Source organism: Fukomys damarensis, unplaced genomic scaffold, assembly GCF_012274545.1.
Source record: "Fukomys damarensis isolate Sample0158 unplaced genomic scaffold, DMR_v1.0_HiC HiC_scaffold_19, whole genome shotgun sequence".
Lineage (NCBI taxonomy): Eukaryota > Metazoa > Chordata > Mammalia > Rodentia > Bathyergidae > Fukomys > Fukomys damarensis.
Window position 1 is genome coordinate 10,879,182 of NW_022900931.1, and position 7,544 is coordinate 10,886,725.

Here is a 7,544-nt window from a genome sequence, read left to right on the forward strand (position 1 = left end):
ATCAGGAGCAAAGTGGAGAGTTTCCACGTGGTGTGTGTGTGTGTGTGTGTGTGTGTGTGTGTTTGTATAAACTCAAGACTGAGATCAGAATCAAGACTTTTTTCTTCGCATTTTCTCAGTGGGTAGAATAGAAAAGAATGTGGTTCACACTGGTGGCTCGCTGTCAACCATATTTCTTGCTCCAAATTCTACATTTTAGTTGCAGAAGTTGCCCACTTACGTTTTAGTTGTGGAAATTAAATTATAAGTGGTTATGAATTTGGGTTTCGTAATTTCCTATTGTTATGACACTGGCAATAATGGTAAACTTGCATTTGTTGCCTATGTATTCCTGAAATTAATTTTTTTCTCTAGCACTTTTTTCTTCAAGTCCTGTGCTTACCAGATTTAAATGCTTCTGCAATCTAGAGTTTTGCTTTGTTTCTTTTCTTTCTTCTCTTTTTTGGTATGAGGATGGAACTCAGGTCCTTGTGATTGTGAGGCAGGTGGGGCGGCACCACTGAGCTAAAGCCCCAGTCCTTGTTTTGTTTTGTTTTTTAATTCAAAGATGCTAAATTCTCTTTCTAGGGTTTTGAATCCCATTGTCTCCCACAACCACCTCCTCCTCCTGCTCTTCCTTCTGTACTTTGTTTTGAGACAGGAACTATGTAGTCAAGGGTGGTCTTGAATTCACAGCCAACCCAGTGCTGGGATCAAAGGCATGTACCACCACGCCTGGCCAGAACCTTCTTAGAAGTAAATGAAACTAGTGAAACCTCAGGGGTAGGATTGGCAAACCCAGCGAGCCATTTCATCTTCCACACATGGACTCTAGCGGGAACACGATCCCTAGTGCCTCATCTGCTCTTTTCTGTGGCTTCCGGAACATTCAGTTCTCGATCTCAGGACTTCATCTGCAAAAAAGATAGCAGCATTTGTTTTAGGAGGATCAAATGTGACATCACCAGAGGAAGCTGCTTTCAAATGTGTAAAGCATTTGTTAATCGACCCCTGACAAACTGGCTTAGAGAAAAAAGTGGAAATTAAACCTAAGGCCACTCATGAAACTTCAGTGCAGGGAGTAGGACCCAGGGGCTGCAGGATCTACAAAGGGAGGCCCCTTAGTCACTAAAGGTTATCTGTCTTTCCAAAATCTTCTGGTCTCTGTTCTCTGGCCTCCTCGCCTTTATTTCTGTTTCTTTTGACACTTTGTAAACAGACTTTATCTGCATCTTCATCACACTTGGGCTGAAGGTAGTGTTCTCAAGAGGGCACTTTCCTTTTCCACCTCAAGTCCACATTGCCTTATTAGTCTCTAGCTGCTGAGACCTGGTTCCAGATTTTCAGGAGAAAGAATGTCGTTAGCCAAGTTTGGGTCAGAGAGTCAGCTCCTCTCTCCTTGTCTGGTGAACTTCAGGAAAGGAATGGGAACAGGATCACATTATCTGATGATTCTGAGAAGGGAGCATGTTACAGTCAAGTAACGAGCGTGTCTACCTCCAATGTGACATAAAAGAAAGGAAAGTACCGCACTCATCCCGTCCCACAGCTTTGACATGTAATCTTCTTAGGATCTCACCTGTCCATACACATTTGAAAACATGGATGAGTGTGGTAGCACATGCCTGTAATCCTAGCACTCGAGGCTGAGGCATGAGGGTCACCACCAGTTCCAGGCCAGCCTGAACTACACAGTGAGACCCTGTCTCAGAAACAAACAAACCCAAGAAAACAAAACAGAAAAACATGGATGATGGACATCCTCAGAGTGCTCTACCAACCATGGTAACCCTTCACATTTTGTGTCAGAATAACCTTGCCTCAGTTGTCCTCTTAAGGAGCATACGCTTTTGCTGGGGATTTAGCTCAGTGGTGCCTCCTGCTTTGCAAGTGCAAGGTCCCAAGTTCGATCCCCGGTACCAAAAAAAGGAAAATACGTTTTTATTCTTTCTTTTCTCTGGGGATCCAATTGATTTCACTGCACATAATGACTGTAATAAACCAAATTCTTAACCTTTCCTATTCCCTGCTTCCTGAACATTTCCCTCTATATTAGAATTAACTGTAGAATAATATTACAAATGAAATCAAGACATAATGGTTCTTGGGTTGGGTTGGGGACCTGGGTTCATGGTGCTCTGTCATATTCCATGTTTTCTCAAATTTTACCTGTCCAGCTCATGGGACAGGAAGAGTGCAGAATCAGAGGGCTCATTTGTCAATTTTACATGCAGGATTGGGAGACACATTTCATTTGTTTTGTGTTGTTTTTTTGAGACAAGATCCTGTTATAGGGTCCAGGCTGGCCTTGAATTCATGGTCCTCCTGCTTCAGCCTCCCAAGTGCTGGGATTACAGGCGTGCACTCCAATGTGCAGTGGACACATTTTGTTTTTGCTTGTAACCTATTGGAACATACTGCATCAAAACAAGGCTATACTGGGGGCCAGATTTAGCATTTTGCAAGTGCAAGGACCAGAGTTCGATCCCCAGTACCAAAAAGCAAACAAACAAAAAAAACCTCCAAGGCTATATTCACTGCAAAGTGGGAAATTTCAGGCAGCTGGGCAGCTGCATGTGTAGTTACAGTTGTGTTGCTAAGAAGGAAAGTTTTAAATCCACCCTCACTTTCTCCATCTCTCCCAGTCTTCCTCTCTCTTCCAACCACCAAAACAATCTGCATTTCTTCTTTGCTTTTGAGTCCTTCCTCCAAAGTACCACCCTGGGACGTTGTGTCTGCTGCTTGAATATGCAGTGGCCTCCCAAATTATCTCCCTGTCTAGCCTCACCTGGCTCATCCTTTACTTTGCTGGAGGAGTCTACTTCCGCTTACTCGTCCAAGATGGAGCCTAACAGTCACCTTGCCACTCATGGTCCCAGTTCAGAGCAACAAAGAGCCGTGGCAGCTTCGTCTTTGTAGCTCCAGGGGTGACTGCCTCCCATTCTATTCCAGAGCAACTCCTCCCCATCCTGTGGTCCCTCAGCCTCCCATCTGCATTGTGCCCACTTCCCAGCTGCCTTTGGATTAGTGCCCCAGGAGGGTGTCCCCCACCCAGCCTCCCCTCACTCCTTCCCTAGACACCGTCTCCGGTCACTCTCAGCCCCACCTTCTGCAGCTATTCGAAACTCCCACATTCCAAGTTGGAGGAGTGGTTATGTCATTCTCCGTATCACAAACTCCATTGGTTCCCACAGCTGCAGAGGTAACCGATTTTTTTATTTTTTTGAAACAAGATATCACCATGTAGATGAGACTGCCCCGCAACTCACTATGTAGCCCAGGCTGGTCTCAAACTCACAGCGATCCTCCTGCCTCAGCCTCCTGAGTGCTGGGACTACAGTTGTGTTCCACCATGCCTGGCTTTTTTTTTTTTTTTTTAAGTATTCCTCCTATGACCATTTGGTCTCTTTCCACCCATTACCACCCCAATACATCCTTATAATCTTTTTTTTTTTTTGTACTGGGAATTGAACTCAGGACTTTGTGCTTGCCAGGCAGGTGCACCTTATAATCTTTACTGTAATAAACCAAATTCTTAGTCTTCCCTATTCTCTACCTCCTGCATGTTTTCCTCTGTATTGTTATGATTGACTGTCATATACTACAACAAAAGAATTTGAAATGCAATGATTCAACAAAATAAAAATTTATTTTTTCTCTTGGATAGCAAGATTAGGATCATGTTCTTCCATGTATTGCTTTCTACCTCAACTGTGTGTGTGTGTGTGTTTGTGGTACTGGGTATCACTCTACTAGTGAGCTACAGACTTTTAAAATTTTTATCTTGAAACAGATTCTGAGTTGGCCAGGCTGGCCTTGAACTCGCATCCTCCTGCTTCAGTCTCCTGACTACTTTACAGAGAAACACCACCACCCTCAGCTCTGTCTCTAATTTTTGTGCACATGGTGATCTCCCTCTCTAGGGTATACACGCCCCACAAAACACAAGCAGGGATTATGACTTATTCATCTCTTTGCTGCCCATGCTGTGAGAATAATACCCTGGGAAATACCTTACATGGTAAGAGCACATCGATTCACAGCTTAAAATCTCCTAATATCTCAATGTCAGTGTCATCACTATTAAAAAAAAAGAAAAAGAAAAAGCGCCCAGAGAGGCTGGGGCCATAGGAGGGGCTCAGTGGGAGGCCACTTGGTTCAAGGCCCTGGGCTCAACCCCCAGTACTGTAAAAATGAACAAGAAGCCCTCAGAGGCCTACCTGGTCCCATGAGATCGGACATCCCTGTTACCACTGTCCCCTTGCTCTGCTCCATTTACTACATGGGCCTTCCTCAACACACCAGGCAAGATCCCCCCTCAGAGTCCTTGCGTCTGCTGTCCCTTTACTGAGACAGTCCCCCGCTATCTGCGTGTTGGTTGCTTCTTGCAAAGGCTGTCTTCTCCAACCACCTTCACATTGTGACCCTTGAAATTCTCTCCCCAGCAGTACTGAAGATTGAACCCAGGGCCTTCACACTGAGCTACATTCCCAACCACTGCACTGAACTACACCCCTATCCCCTTTTGTTTTTTTAATTTGAGATGAGGTTTTGCTAAGTCTTTAAGTTGCATCTTCCTGCCTCAGCCTCCCAGAGTGTTGGCCCCACAGGCATGTATCTGGAAATAATTCTCTTTCCTTCCCCTGTGCTTTTTTCCATCTCTGCGGCATGTATCCTCCTCTTCGTTACTATACAGTATTTTACTCATTTATTCTGTGTATTTCCTGTCCCTCCTTCCCTTACTAAAATGAAAGCTTCCCTTTCACTTCTGTATCCCCAGAGCTAAGGATAACGCCTGGCATGTAGGGGCACTTAGTAAATACATGTTGAAAGAAAGAAATAATAAGCAGTTTAATGGAAGGTGCTCAGTAAATATTTACTAAAACGAATTAAGTGTCAAGAAGATGACTGAAAATTTCAAACACTAAAAATGTTTAGAGAAATGATGCAATTGAGGGAAAGCTGCTTCTTTATACCTGGTGTCAGAAAAGGACTAAAATGGTGCATTGGGGGTGCGAGGGGCAGCTGGGCTGTGCGAGCCTCTTCAAGGAACCGCTGGTCCATCCATACCTTTTCCTCGCGAGAGGGGACCGACTGCGTGGGGAGCCCTGCTGACACAGCTGCTCGCCCAACCGCCTCCTCGGGAGGCTTGTCTGCCACACAGGTGTTTTCCCTTAAGTTGTTTTGGTCTTTGCCTCTCCCCTCGGCTTGTGAAAGACACAGAAACCTGGGGTGGCCTACGTGACACTTCTGGGCTGTACGTAGGAAACCACCACCACCCAGCATCAGGGGGTTGGGGGAGCAGAACCCATTTTAAAGCAGCTTGCAGGGTGGAACTTTTTTCTCTCCAGGCTCCGCCTTTCCACTGTTTGTGTGAAAATTTTCGCCCTGGCTTGCTCTTTCACAGCTGCCTTTGCAGGAGGATGGGGCCCCGATCCCCGTGTTCTCTCTTCCTTCAGGGACTCCATGGTATTTTTTTTTTTTCCACGCTTTGTTGCTACTACAGCAGACGCCTGCCTTCTCATTATTTGCCCTACAGGTCTCACTGTGCCTCCACTGTAAACAAAACACTTTAGATCTCAGCGAGGTGGGTGTAAGCACAGCCTTTCACTGGCAACCAGACTTCTTAAGGTGGTGTGACTGTGGTGCGTTTACTTTTAAGATGATCGGAGCAACAAAACCGTGTTCCTACACATCAGTTCAAAGAGTCAGTGTGTGTGAGAGAGAAGTGTTAATTTTTCCCTTTCATATGGATGTTGCTACCCTGCATACAATCACTCTACTGGGGCAAGGTGAAATGCTCTAGAACGCCTCCATTTACATGTGGGGATAGTTTGTGTACATATGCATGTATACATATACTAACAAAATAAAATTCCTATGCAGACTGGCAATCATTGTAAAATCTGGACATCAGCTAATTTTAGGGGTGGGGTATATAATGGTAAGGCCCACCCTAATTTCCCTGTTCCTTCTTTCCCCAACCCTAGTCCAATAAACTAAGGAGGGGGAAGGAGAATTAAATATACAACAAACAACAAAAAGTTGGCCACAAAGGTGTGGAGTTGGGAGTCCCAGCTGCTTGGCCCGGGGTGGGGGAGTGGGGCAGCTGAAGCAGAGCCCAGAAATTCAGGACCAGTCTGGGCAACACAGTGAGACCTCCATTTTGTAAAGAAAAAAAAAAATGGAAAAGAAAAAGAAAATGCAGAGTGGGTGAACCTCCTGTTTTGGGCTCAAGTGACCTCTTTTCTGCCAGCAAGGTAGCTGTCCTGACCCAGAACCCAGCTCTAGACACCTGCCTGCTTCGTTGCTGTCTGGGTATCACCCCTGTATTTTTGAAATGTTTCAGTTGAACTAGTGGATGGTGATACCAAAGGCCAGTGAGAACTGGCTGCATTTAAATGGCAGTGACCACGGTGACAACAAAGGAAACATCTGCAGGGTTAAACCACAGGGTCCCACAGGGCCCTCCTAGCTGTGACATTCTGAGTGTAGGAGGTGAGGCAGGCACACAAAATGGATAAGATGTGGCCAAGAGAACAAAAATCAAACTCATTGATAGCATAGGTGTGTGTACAGGATTGCAAGTTGGAGCCCAGCCTGGGAAATTTAGTGACTTAGGAAGAAGACCCTGTCTTACGAAGAAAAAAAAAAAAAAAAAAATAGAGCTGGGGATGTAGCTCAGTGTGAGGGCCCTGGGTTCAATCTCTAGCACCGGAAAACAAACGAAAATCAACCAAACACAACGCCCAGGAGGTTTCCTTATAAACAATAAGCTTTGTCTCAGCTGTGACAGTCCTGCCCGTTCTGTTCTGAACTTCCACTACAGCGCCCAAGCCCACACCTACAGATAAATCTGAGGTTGTAAAGAGAGGCAGCGAATTGTCCAAATAATAATACTAGATGTTAGGGCACAGCTTGTGGTGGCTTTGCAAATCTCTTCATCTACTGGACTTTGGTCCTTAGGGAAATCGTTTTGCCCTTTACCAGCGCACAGCTGTCTGCAAGAATTCACTTGCATCTGAATATTGCTCTGAGTGGGTTGGAGCAGTGAATCTGGTGGGAGAGAAAAGCGGAGGAAGGAAGGAGCTGTTGTATTTGGCGGCTAGACTCAGGTAGAGGAAACGGTTACAGCCCAGGAAAGAACTAAAAAGTATAAAGAGACCAGTTCTCACGCGCAGCCCTTGTCAGCGGCCTTAACTGTGCTGGGGAGGAAAGAAGCCGGGCCAGGGGTCTAACCTTGCTTTTTCTTTCGAAACTCAATGTGTCTGAGACGGCTGGCTACAAAGTTTAAGGGACTTAAAAGACCAGGCCAGGTTTTGATCTTGAGATTCTTATTTCACTGAGGGCGAGCTGGGATTCAGAACACATTATAAACGCGGCTGTCCTGCTAATTTATAGAAAGACGTTTGCCCCGATCCTTCCTTAAGCCTCCGGCCTCCGCCTCAGGAGAGACCTGGGGTGGAGGCGAACTAACCACTGCCCACCCCCAGCGAAGGCGCCTAGGCAGGGGGCTCGCGGGTCCGGCCCAGAGGGGGGCCGCCGCAGAGAGCCTAGCTGGGGAG